At 42.0% G+C, this 13131-nt stretch overlaps 1 non-coding gene across 1 annotated transcript; it reads right to left on the bottom strand.

Moving 5' to 3' along the window:
- Positions 1 to 5878: 5878 nt before the first annotated feature.
- Positions 5879 to 5981, bottom strand: LOC119259990 (U6 spliceosomal RNA). Its single transcript, XR_005128636.1, has one exon. It is a non-coding gene; the product is annotated as a U6 spliceosomal RNA (small nuclear RNA).
- Positions 5982 to 13131: the final 7150 nt, after the last annotated feature.

Below are 13131 nucleotides of genomic sequence, written 5' to 3'. Positions count from 1 at the left end.
AAGGTGTGGTGGGGTAAGAGGATTCACCAGAGACAGAGTGGGGAGCAGGACAGGTGGATCCACTAAAATACACTGCTGAGGGGAGCAGGGGAAGAAATAGGAGAGGTCTGCTGCGCCATGTGGGTTAGCTCCCTGGACTGGGATTGAACACATGCCACATTAATAGCGCTGAGACTTTAACCCCTGTGCCACTGGGGAGGCCCCATAACTGAGCAATTCTGATGGCAGTCTCTGCATTAAAATTTAAAGTATGATTATCTTTGATCCAGTAACTACTACTAGAAAATTATTTCAAGAGCCATTCTTAGATGTGCACAAACTTTGTCTGATATTCACATGCAAACTTGTTCTTTTCTCAATAGCATTTGCATAGTTTCTGTTTGTTTCCCTTCCAAACTGTGATCTTTTAAAGTCAGCTTATTTTAGTTATGTGTCTTTAACACAGCATATTCTGGGATTTTGTGTTTGAGCCACTCTGAAAATCTTGCTTTCGTGGATAAGTTTTATCAGTTCATGTGTATTTGTCACAGGCAGTTTTGATCTAACTTGTATCATCTTATTAAACTATTTTTCAGCTTCCTTGCTGAAAACAGCATTTCATTTTTACATTTTACCATAGGGACTGCATTTTCTCCCATCTGCTTCTTCATCCTAATTTAATCCTGTTGCTTGAGCTCCAGGCCTCAGTTGCATCTTCCGTGAAGTGAAAAGCATGACATTTATTTACTATTTCATGAGTTCTCATCTTTGCTTTCTGTCAACTTTTTAGCAGCCCTGACTAGGCTACATTCTTCCTCAGTTCCTGAATTTAGTTTCTTAGGTCTTCAAGGGAGAGAAGACCCTTTCCCCTTTGGGGTCCTGCATGCCCTCTCCTAACTGTTCATAATTTGTTCCTGTCAGAACAATGAATTCCTGCCTCTGTCTGCCAGGCTTTTGCAAGGAAAAAGGACTGTAGTAGCTTGGTGTGCTTTATGAAGATCTAAACATTTTCTACTATTTGGAAGAACTGGACAACATTCAATCAACCTATCCAACGAAACCTCCTAACTTCTGGCAAAAGGAAGGAGAGAGAGCTGAGGGCTGGTCAGAAGAGTCCCAGAGTCTGGGTTCAGCTTCTTCACTGTGAGGCTCATCCCCTCCACTCCCAGCCTGGGCCTGCATCTCAGCTCACTCTAACAGTGCAGGACCCACCTTGACCTTCCTTCTCCCTTCCCACCCTCTTTCTGTCTAGACCTGAATCACCAGTATCTTAGCATACAGATAGAGAATGTGACAGTGAACTCCACCCTGAGGTGCAGGAATTTGGATTTTTGTTATTCTGGAAGCTAGTCCCAGTATATTAGTGCCCTAATTTGCAGGGAAAGGGTGGAGAACATATCATTAGTGCCTTCTGGACCCTATCTTTTGATTTCCCCACTCCCTAGACCAAACCTGGGTGTGGGATGCCTTGGAAGCCCCTTTCATTCATTCCCCAGCCCAGACCTGCCTCTCAGGGGTCACCTGCTCCAGAGAAGGCAAAACTCTCTCCATCTTTCCCACTTGGCTTTGGGAGATGTGGGGATGACTGCTACTAGTCAGACTCCCCAAGCTTGAGAATATTCTGTTGTAAGGCACTGGGATAAATCTCCAGAGCTCGGTTGGAATTTCAAGTGATTTGCAAAGTTCTTCCTGCAGGAAACTCTATTAGGTGCCATTTAAGGTGTGATTCTGGCCTCTCATTTTGGAGACTGCCAAAGCAGAGAGGATGTGTATTCCCAAGCTACCTTAAAGGAATCTTTCATTCCATCCACGTGAAATCCCTGATAAAGAGGGCAGGGAACTTTCTTTCCTCCATTCTCTTAGTCACGAGAAAGAACTTCCCTTAGGCTGACTTTGCCCCTCCCTGCCCTAGGAAACAGCCACATTCTATGTAAAATGCCAGCGGCAGTGCCCCATTCAGAGTGGCTAATGCTCGTTGAAAGAACAGGTGTTGGGAAGCCATTTCCACATCCAGATGTTAAAGCTGCTTCATAAGATACTCTTAAGAATGTGTTCTATTATGTTCTCTCTGTACTCGGGAACAGAAATCCTTGAACTGAAGGAGAATTCTGTCCAAAAGTTCAAGTGACACTGGAATGGGGCATCTGATCTGGGCCAAAGGATCTGGTTCCTGGCAAATTGGGAGACAGTTCCCCGCCAGCCTGGGGGAACCCTCGTCTACCTCAACCTAAAAGGATGTCTCCAGAAGAGATTTAACTTGGCAGAGTAGATCTAGATCAGGTGTTGGCAAACCACACCGGCAGACCAAATCCTATCCTAGGCTTGTTTTTGTTCAGCCCAAGAGCTAAGAACAGTTTTCACATTTTAAAATGGTTGGAAAAAAATCAGAAGAATACTCTTTCATGACACAAGAACATTACATGAACTTCAAGTTTCAATAGTAAATAAAGTTTTATAGGAATATACCCTTTCTAATTTGCATGTTATTCAAGGCTGCTTTGGACTCCACTACACAGCTGAGTAGGCAACATGTGACCCTCCAGACCCAAGCATTTTACGAAGTATACTGCTGATAGGTTTACTTTCCAGCATTTTACGAAGTATACCGCTGATTGGTTGACATCATAGATAAAAATAAAGGTCTTGATTTGGCATCGTTGAAGGTTAGACAAGTAAGATGTCATTGGTCAACTAAAATCTCTTTTTTTTCTTCCTCTTTTTCCTCTTCCTTGTCACCATCATCATCATTATTTTGAAGACTGCTAGCGAGGTGAGAGCAGCCACAGCCAAGGGTCAAAAGTAGTAGTTAAGGGTAGTTTTTGCTTCTGAGCATTATTTTTTCTCTTAACTGTTTTTAAAGTTTATGGAAATGCTCTTAGTTACTTTTAAAATGAAATGTGAAACTGGTAACACTGGCACGAGGCAGCTTTCAGAGATTCACTCAGTTCCCCCTGCAGGCACCGGTACCACCTAATTGTTCGCTCCACACAAAAGGTGGATCAGAGAAAAATCACTTCTTTATTCTTCCCTTTTACATCATCTCCCCCGCACCTGGGGAGTCTGGATGCACAGAGACCAAGTACAACATGCATCTGATGATGGGTTACACCAAAGCACACCAAGACCTAAATCCTTCCCAGATTTATGGAGATTTTCTATAGCTTAACTAGATTTCTAATTGTCCTGCCACCTGTACTGAAGTGTACAATATGTGTTAATCTCAAATTCTTTTCTGTTTCCATAATCTTGGTAAAGTTTCCTGTACTCAAGCAGTAAATCCAGTTTGGTCCATGGGTTCGAAGAAGGAGGCTAAATTCACTTTTACGCTTTCTATCATAAAGCCTACTTGGGAGGAGTTTGGGCAACCAAGAGGCCAGCACATGTCTGGCTTCTGTGGCCCCTATACTGGGCCTTCCAGGCAGAAAGCAAGAGCTCATGTGTCTCGTACAAGGTTTCTGCCTTTTCATACCATTCTGAAAGGAACTGGTAGCAGTTTCCACATATTCAGCACACCAGCCATTCTGCTGTCCCCACAAACTGTCCACTAATAGATGACACCTCACTGGTTTGCTTATTTACTTTCTGGTGGCACTGACCGTACAGAACGAAAAGACAGACTCAGATAGTGTTTACATCACCATTTTTTTCCAGATCTTTTAAGACAACTGTATCTGAGTTTGCTGTGTGATTTTGGCCAGAGAGTTTAAACTTCACTTTTGTCATGTCTGAAGATTGAATAGTACACTATCTGCCCTGCTACCTCACAAGGCTGTTTTCAGGAATTAAATGAGAATCAGTGGTCAGGGCTGTGTCTACAGTAAGTTCTTTCCATTAGCCAAATCCAGGAAACAATGAGTTCTGATTGCATGTTGCAGAAGTACCTGATAACATAAAGCATGTGTTGGTGGTGTCGGGGGAGTTTGCAGCAAAGGATAGACATCTGCCTAGGAACATTCAAACAGGAGTGGATATGGGAGCTGACAGCCTTTGGTGCCAATTCTGTCTTTTCTGATTTCTGATTTCTAATTTTGTGGTCCCTGGATTTTCAGTTTTCTTATCTTTAAAAGGCGGACAATTCAACCCATCTCACAGTGGTGCTATAAGATTGGCATTAATGTTATAAGAAGCATTGTACTTTGTTTATTATTGTTGTTTTTATTAACCTACCATATGCTGCCACATAAATAGGATTGGATTATCAGCCAAGTGACCAGTCACCATGGATGGTAGAGTCCTTTCCTAGGAATTTTAATAGTATGGTCAATTTTGATTAAATGGAGGAAGATTTTCAGGGACAGAAAGACAGGTTTTTGGTGGTGAAAACAATCCATTCCATAGGAAAGCAGCACTAAGAAGACTTGCCACTTTAAAAGGCCAGTAGTGGTTAACAGAAGAGTTGATGACAAATAATCACAAATTTATTATCATCATTGAAGACAGAATTGAACAAGTCAAATCCAACGATTTAGGAAGCAATGTTAGCTTTGGACACAGAACCTACCCATTCCCAGCCTACCTACTGTTGCCAAACTGATTCTACCTTTTAGAAGAGACACAGCCTCTTGCCTCCAGGGATGGGTCTCATCCTTATGGGCCTTGATAGGATATTATATCTTTTTTTTTTTAAAGATTTATTTATTTATGCATACAAGAGCTGGGTTATAGGCCAGAGATATGGGGGTGAGAGAATCACCAGAGACAGAGTGGGGAACAGAACAGGCAGATCCACTGAAATACACTGCTGAGGGGAGCAGCCGGCGAGTCAGGAGAGGTTTGCTGCGCCATGTGGGTAGCTCCCTGGCCGGCCAGGGATTGAACTTGTGCTGCAGAGGCTGTGAATTGCTTCATAGTGTGGTGCTTACCCCTTGCGCCACCAGGATATAATATCTTTTTTTTTTTTTTTTTTTTTTTTTTTAGGATATAATATCTTGACATCAAACATCTTGGCTCCCAGTTGAGCATACCCAAGATTATATTTCTTCACACAACCCTCTTAATCCTATTTCAATCCGCACATCTATAGCAGAGACCTCTTATCCTCTCAGGAGGAAGTGAATCTATCTGGAGATAAGCAATTCAACCCAGGTATGGAAACAATTTCATGGCTATTTAAAATTGTTGACTTCAACCTCAGGTAAGCATGATAAGAAAGTACCTTTACAAGTGGGACCTATTTCTATTTAATTTTAATTTTTTAAATTTCATTTTCAATTTGAAGCAAAATCAATGAGGACTGAATTGGGGAAACTCTTGAGTTCCCAAGTTTTGGGGTATCTTGCATTATCACCTGTAGCATTATGATTTTGGGGTGCCAGTCATTTGGAATATAAGATGAATAACTGTGTTAGGCAACTGGGGAACAGGAGCCATGCAGGAAGGTTCCCCCCAAGTACGTACCTTTCAACACAATTGTCTTGGATATAGTTGTGTGTCAGAATTGACTGAGAACTTAATATAAAATATCCTGACCTCACCTTGAAAGTTCTCAGCAGGATACATAGGGGAGGCCTCTAGACCCAGTACTTTTAGTTTTTGCAAAAGAATTGGAGAGTCTGTTTAATATTTATAAGGAACAAATCAACATGACAATCTTTTATCAGCTTAAACTATTTACAGTAGCTGTGGCTTATAAAGCGTACCAAAAGTTTGTACCTGGTAAGTATAAAGAGAACCCAAGTAGGATTCAGATGACTTTACAACCAAGGAGTACACAGCGAATCAACAAATTGAAGGGCCAAAAAGAGCTACATTTACTACATTACAAAAAGCCACAAATATCATAAATGTCTTTGAACAGAAAGAAAAATTCAAAGTTCTTTGAAGGTTGGGAAAGAAGAAATATGAAATGTAATGCTAAATGTAAAAGTTTTATTTCACAAGACCTATTTTCTTGGTTTCTAAAAACATGGAATGCTTCACCAATTTGCATGTCATCCTTGCTTAGAGGCCATGCTAATCGTCTCTGTATTGTTCCAATTTTAGTAGAGGAGCTGCCAAAGCCAGTACAGAACCCAGCATTTTTTAAAAGTTTCCTCCAGTGATTTAGAGGCACAACAGAAATTAGTGCACTATTATTCTAGTGCACTTCTTTGCTGTTTATCCAGAAGAACTTGGTAGCTTCAGGTCCTACAGCTGGTTGTTTCCTCAAGATTTCCTCCAACTTTTCAATCTTGTGCAGGGTGTGTGCCAGTTTATTCACTGCCGAGTCCATACACTGTCTGCCCCCTGCAAGCACCTTGGCGGTCCAGGTTCCTTGCCCCGTGGGTGACCTGACCCTTCTCCTTGAAGGCCTGGGCCACTAGCAGTCCTGCCTGAATTGGGCTGTTGCTGTTTTCCCCTGAGCTCATCACTGCTTTTACTGTCCTGTAGTGCGCAGGGAAGCCCCGTGTCCAGACATACTCCTCCTGGCCTCTGTTGTGTGACTGCAGCCTGATTTTCTCTTGAGGGTCAGCATCAGTCACCCCAGACAGGACCCTGACCCCTTTGCCTGCTGACTTGCTGGAGTGAGGAGGCAGCGTGGCCACGTGACAATCTTGACTTCTTCTTCAGTGGAACCCTGCTGGGTGCCCGGGGAAGTATCCCCCTTGGGAGCAGCAGGACCCAAAGCTGTGTGATGGGAAGGAAAGCCCTGGCACTGATTCTGCAGGGGTAACAGTGAGAGGACCCAGTTCCAATTTCACTCTGTGACCCCGCCTGTGAGTCCTGGCCATGGGAGAAACAGCGCACCCTTGGGTCACATGTTGTCCTTGTCCCCCAGGGGTTGTTACCCAGTTGAAGACATACCTGAGTCCTCAAAAGACCATCAGTTGTTCTGTGTCATCCCTGTTTAGGATGACAGGGAACGTGATAAGATAAGTGATATGATCAGAACCCCGTAAGTCCATTTGCTGTAGAGTTCCTTGGTCAGAACCCTGGCTAAGTCAACAAGGTGAATTGGCACCCTGTAAATCTGCAGGCGGCGGCTTTAGCAAAGGCATTGTGGCCAGGAAGGCACATCCTACATAGAATAAGCATCTATTTCAGAAAGAACATATGATGACAGTGAAGCAATGAAGCCTAATTTATAAAACTACATTTTCTTGAAAAAGAAATTTTTGCATACAAGATCCAAACAGTAAAAGGGGACAATCCCAATTAACTTTCCTCCCTAACTTTACCTTTCCTCTGTCTCTGCACAATTCTTTTCACCATAGCTTTTAGCTAGTAATCTTTGACTATATTATTTTTCTTATGCATTTATACATACATTTGCGCACATTTAATGAGAGCATTCGTTTCTTTAAACTGAATTTAAACTATTACAAATACTGTTTTAGAACTCTTGATTAAAATTTTTTCTTTCTTAACTCCTAAAATACTGTTTTGATGTGCAGGGAGGTTTAGGTTCATGTGTCTGAGATCTCTGTCTTATTCTGCCTCTGGTTTATGTCTGCATCTTTTGTCTATATCCTGTGGCTAAATCTATGCTGCAGCTGTGGCTACATTCACCTCTACATCTCTATCTTTATGAATACCTACAACCATGTCAATATTAATATAAAGCATTGCAAGAAGATGAATGCACCAGTGAACCCAGAATGACAACCTAACTAGTAGCTTACCTCTAACTTTATATTTTTTTCTCTATTCAATTCTCCTGCATCTTAGCTAACCACTTTCTGAAGTTTTACGGTGATCATTCCATTGCTTTTGTTTTTATAACTTAAAAAAGCTTTTTAAAAATACTTTAAGGGTTCCTCCCTGGTGGCGCAAGGGGTTAAGCACCGCACTATAAAGCAATCCACAGCCTCTGCAGCATGAATTCGAGCCCCAGGCAGCCAAGGAACAACCCACATGGTGCAGCAGACCTCTCCTGTCTCGCCTGCTGCTCCCCTCAGCAGTGTACTTCGGTCAATCTGCCTGTTCTGTTCCCCATTCTGTCTCTGGTGAATCCTCTGACCCTCCTGTGCCTCTGGCCTATACCCCAGTTCTTGTATGCATAAATAAATGCACTAAATCTTAGAAAAAAAACTTTAAGACTCAGAAGATGTGAAAACAGGATAGTGAGTTCCAGTGCATTATTTATCCAGCTTTCACCAATGGTAATATCTTCCAGGAGCATAATTTCAAAGCAGAAAGCAGATGGTGTAATAATAATAAAAAAAAAACTCAGGTACAGACCTTATTTGGATTTCAACAGTTTTAAATGTATGCCTGTGCTGTATGCTCATGTGCTGTATGCTCATGTATGACTGTGTGTGTGAATACGAACATGAGCTAGCATCATAGGCAGATTCCAGCAGCATGAAGAGTCAGGATACAGAGCTTCTTCATCATGCAACTCCAGCACCTCTGCCCTATTCTCTGTCTCTCCACTTCTGTCACTTCAAGAATATTATATGAACAGAATCACAGAGCATGTAACCCTCTGAAATTGGCTTTTTCCCCCACACAGATAGTGTCCTGGTGATTCATTCACGTTTTTGAATGTATCAATAATTCATTTCTTTTGTGTGTATTGATGTATATTTTAGTTTCTCTTGAATAAATAATGGGACTACCATTGCTGGGTAAATTTAAGTTTACCTGCCTGCTCAGGCCTCCCTGGTGGCGCAGCAGGTTGAGCGCAGCTTTGTGAAGCTGTACACAGCCTCTGCAGTGCGGGTTCGATTCCTGCCAGCCAGGGAGATTCCCAAGGCTCAGCAGACTTCTCTTTATCTCACCCGCTTCGTCAGTCTGCCTGTTCTGCTCCCTGCTCTGTCTCTGGTGAATTTTCTCACCCTTGCACCTCTGGCCTATACCCTAGTTCTTGTATAAATAAATAAATCTTAAAAAAAAGTAAGTTTACCTGCTCGGAAACAATTGAACTGTTTTTCAGAGATGCTGAAACATTTGCATTCCCACTGGAAATGTATGGGGCAAATCCAGCTGCCCCCCACATCCTCACCAGCACTTGGTATAATCAGTATTTTTTCCTTTTAACCCTTCAAATGTGTGTGTCATAATAGCTCATCATAACTTAATTGGCATTTACCTAATTGCTAATGATGTAAAACACTTTTTTATATACTAATTTACCACGCAGATATACTCTATTTTAAAAAAATGTCTTTTCAAGTGTTTTGCCTGTTTTCTGGTTGGATTTTTTCCCCCTTCTAGTTGAGCTTGGAGAGTTCTTCATATGTGTATTTTGTTGTATAATTGCCTAATTTGCAAGTTCTTTAGTTTGTTGTGTAACTTGCAAATTTTTTATCATCATCTGCAGCTTTTTTTTTCATCCTTTTAATAGAGTTTTCCTGAGCAAAAGTTTTAATTTTTGTTGGAAAACAGCTTATCAATCTATTTTCTCTTAGATAATGTCCTTGTCATAAGAACTCTTTACATAACCCTAAGTAATGAAAATTTTCTGCTGTTTTTTCCTAAGAATTTTAAAGTTTGCATTTAGATCTTTGGTCCATTTTAAGCTAATTTTTGTAAAAGGTATGTGGTTTACAGGTCAAGGCTCTTTTTCACTTGTGAATATCCAACTATTTCAGTTGTAAAGATTACCCTTCCTCTGTTGAATTGCTTTTGCACCCTTGTCAAAAGCCAATTGACAAAACTATGTGTGGGTCTGTTTCTAGATTCTCTATTCTGTTCCATGATCTAAATGTATATCTCTGCCAAAACCACATTGTCGTAATTATTGTAGCTATGTGAATGAGTCTCAAATCAGGTGGTATGATTCCTCCCACATTATTCTTTTTTATAATTGTTTTGTTTATTCTAGTTACTTTGTTTTGCTATAAATTTCAGAATCAGTTTGTCTATATCTGCAAATAATCCTATTAGGTCTGCTGTGCCATGTGGTTCACCTCCTGGCTGGGGATCGAACTCATGCTGCAGTGGCTGCGCATAGCTCCATAGTGGTGTGTCTTATCCCCTTGTGACAGCAGGAAGGCCCGAACTACACATTTTTTAAAATGTGAAATTCAGTGGTTTTTATTATTTGCATGGAGTTGTAATCAACAACAAAACCAGTTTTACAATATATTTTTAAAAGATTTATTTTATTTATTTATGCATACAAGAACTGGGGTGTAGGATAGAGGTGTGGGGAGGGGGTGAGAAGATTTTCCAGAGACAGAGTAGGGAGCAGAACAGGTGGATCCACTGAAATGCACTGCTTAGGGGAGCAGTGGGCGAGACAAGAGAGGTCTGCTGTGCCATGTGATTTAGCTCACTGGCCAGGGATCAAACTCATGCTTCAGTGGCTGGTGATAGCTTGTTAGCACTGAGACTTAACCCCTATGCCACCAGGGAGGCCCCAGTTTTAGAATATTTTTATCACCTCAATTCTGCACTCCTTATCAATCCATTTTCAAATTACCCCATCCTCCCCAGACCCCCCCAGTCCTACTTTCTATATCTATTTATCCATTATGAACACTTCATTTAAATGGAATCATATGATAAATGTTTTTTTTGTGTATGTAACTGGCTTCTCAGCAAAATGTTTTCAAGATCCACATGTTATAGTGTATATAATTCATTCTTTTGTTGACTAAATAATATTCCATTATATGGATATACCACATTTAGTTGACCAATTTGTCAGTTGAGGGACATATGGGTTGTATTTATTTTCTGGCTATTATGTTTTGTTTTGTTTTTTAAGATTTATTTATTTATGCATACAAGAACTAGGGTACAGGCCAGAGGTTCAGGGGATGAGAGAATTCACCAGAGACAGAGTGGGGAACAAAACAGGCAGATCTACTGAAACACACTGCTGAGGGGAGCATTGGGCTAGATAGGAGAGGTCTGCTGTGCCATGTGGGTAGCTTCCTGGCAGGTGGGGGATCGAACTCATGCTGCAGAGGCTATGGATAGATTCATGGTGCTGTGCTTAACCCCTTGCTCCACCAGGGAGGCACCTTTATGGCTATTATGAATAATATTTTTGTAACCATTCATGTTCAAGTTGTTGTGTGGACATATATTTTCAATTCTCTTGGGAGAATTCCTAGTAGTGGAATTGCCTGGTCAAAAGGTAACTCTATATTTAACAATTTGAACAACTGTCAGATTATTTTCCAAAGTGACTGCCCCATTTTATACATTCACAATTGTGCAAGTGACCCATAGATAGCTTTACTAATATACATTTGTATTTTCTCTTTTCATTATTGAAAAATAATTCTGAGTTTCCTCGAAGAGGAAGTCACTTTGCCTTTATCAATAAAATGGGAACAACCAATAGCACCATCTGGAATTCTTTGATAGGTACAACAGATTTGTGCTTGATCAATACCATGAACACAACACTCTCATGGAAGCTTTTTGAACCTGAAACTGAGTAGTGCTCAGTGACTGTGGGTCCTAGGAAAGTCTTAATCAACCTTGGCCAGAGAGGCAGAGCCGATACAGTAGTATGTGGGGTCTGCCCCCAACCTCAATTAAAAGGCAGTTCATGCAACATGCCTTCTTTTTTAATCAGAGCCAGGGTCATTGTTGGGCTGAGGCAACATTAATTATTTTTCCGCTTGTCGGATTCCATGAAAAAGATGTGAAAATGGCCTGTTTGTGAAAGAGTCCAGGCAGAGGCTGTGAGCTGATTATGTCAAACCCAGTCAAAGCTTCCTTGATGTGGGAGATTGTAATCAACAAAGCATGGCGGCATGTGCGCCCATTACAGGAGGAGCCCATCCAGGCGGGCACCCCAGAGACCAGAAAGTAGCTTTAACCCCTACCAGACTGCACTGCATTGACTGAGCAGAGCAAAGATCATCAATTATCTCATTTAGGGACTGAACAGAGAAGGAGGCAATTGTCCTTGTTTTGAGGGGAGGCACTGAATGGCTCCATTGATAGGGTAGCATCACTTCTTTCTGTGCAAAGCTTGACAAATACAGATATAAGGGGGGAATAAAAAAAAAAAAAAAAGATGGGCCTTCCCTGGGGGCACAGGCAGTTGAGCGTCTCGCTGCGAAGCTGTCCGCAGCCTCTGCAGTGCCGGCTCGATCCTGGCTGGCCGGCGATGGTCCCACCTGGCACTGCAAACCTCTCCTGTCTCGCCCGCTGCTCCCCTCAGCAGTGTATTTTGTCAGTCTGCCTGTTTTGTTTCCCACTCTGTCTCTGGTGAATCCTCTCGCCCTCCCGCACATCTGGCCTGTACCCCGATTCGTGTATAAAATAAATAAATAAATCTGTAAACAAACAAGCAAACAAACAAACTGAAAAAGAACTCAGAGAGCATTAGCGGGGTGTTCTGGACTTTCTAAATAGGTGGGGTTTAGGGACTATGTTCTGGTTGAAAGAGGCATCCCAAAGTACTATAGACCAGCACTCACTTTATATAAGATTAAGAAACCTTCTATTATCAGAAAATTGGATAAGGTAACTGATGATGCTAGCCCTAAACTAAAACCCCTCACCTAAGTGCAGCCCTACCCCTGTCTTTGGCAATCATTGTGTAATGGATCTAATTTTCTTTTTTTATAACCAACATTTGTGATGTGTCCTTTCTTTCTTGAAATGAAAAACATCAACAATAAAGCCCTTTACATACATGACTATAAAAAGATCATATGCCATCAACATAAAATAAACTGCTACTGATCTGCAGTAAGCACACTATTTAGTTCAGGTGACAGGGTTTTCTTTTTTTTTTTTTTTTTTAAAGATTTGTTTATTTATTTATATAAGCACTGGGGGTACAGTCAGAAGCGCAGGAGGGTGAGAGAATTCACCAGAGCCAAGGGGGGAGCAGAGCAGGCAGAAGGACCGAGGTACACTGCTGAGGGGAGCAGCGGGCGGCAGGAGAGGTCTGCGCGCCATGTGGGACCCTCCGCTGGTGGCCGGGGAGCAGCCGGGGATTGAACTGGCGCTGCAGAGGCTGCGGGCAGCTTCGCAACCCAGCGCTCAATCGCTGCACCACGGGGGAGGCCGGACAGGGTTTTTTTTTATACCAAGACTTTTTTCTTTTAGGTTTATTGAGAAATAATTGACAACAGGGGTTCCCTGGTGGCGAAAGGAGTTAAGTCTCAGCATGATAATGCTATCGGCAGCCACTGCAGCATGAGTTTGATCCTTGGCCAGGGAGCTACCCACATGGTGCCGCAGACCTCTCCTGTCTCACTTGCTGCTCCCCTCAGCAGTATATTTCAATAGATCTGCCTGTTCTGCTCCCCA

This window comes from Talpa occidentalis, unplaced genomic scaffold, assembly GCF_014898055.3.
Source record: "Talpa occidentalis isolate TD23 unplaced genomic scaffold, MPIMG_talOcc4v2.1 talOcc4.5, whole genome shotgun sequence".
NCBI classification, from domain to species: Eukaryota; Metazoa; Chordata; class Mammalia; order Eulipotyphla; family Talpidae; genus Talpa; species Talpa occidentalis.
Note: the sequence above shows the minus strand (reverse complement) of the source record. Positions and strands in the feature narration are given on the sequence as shown.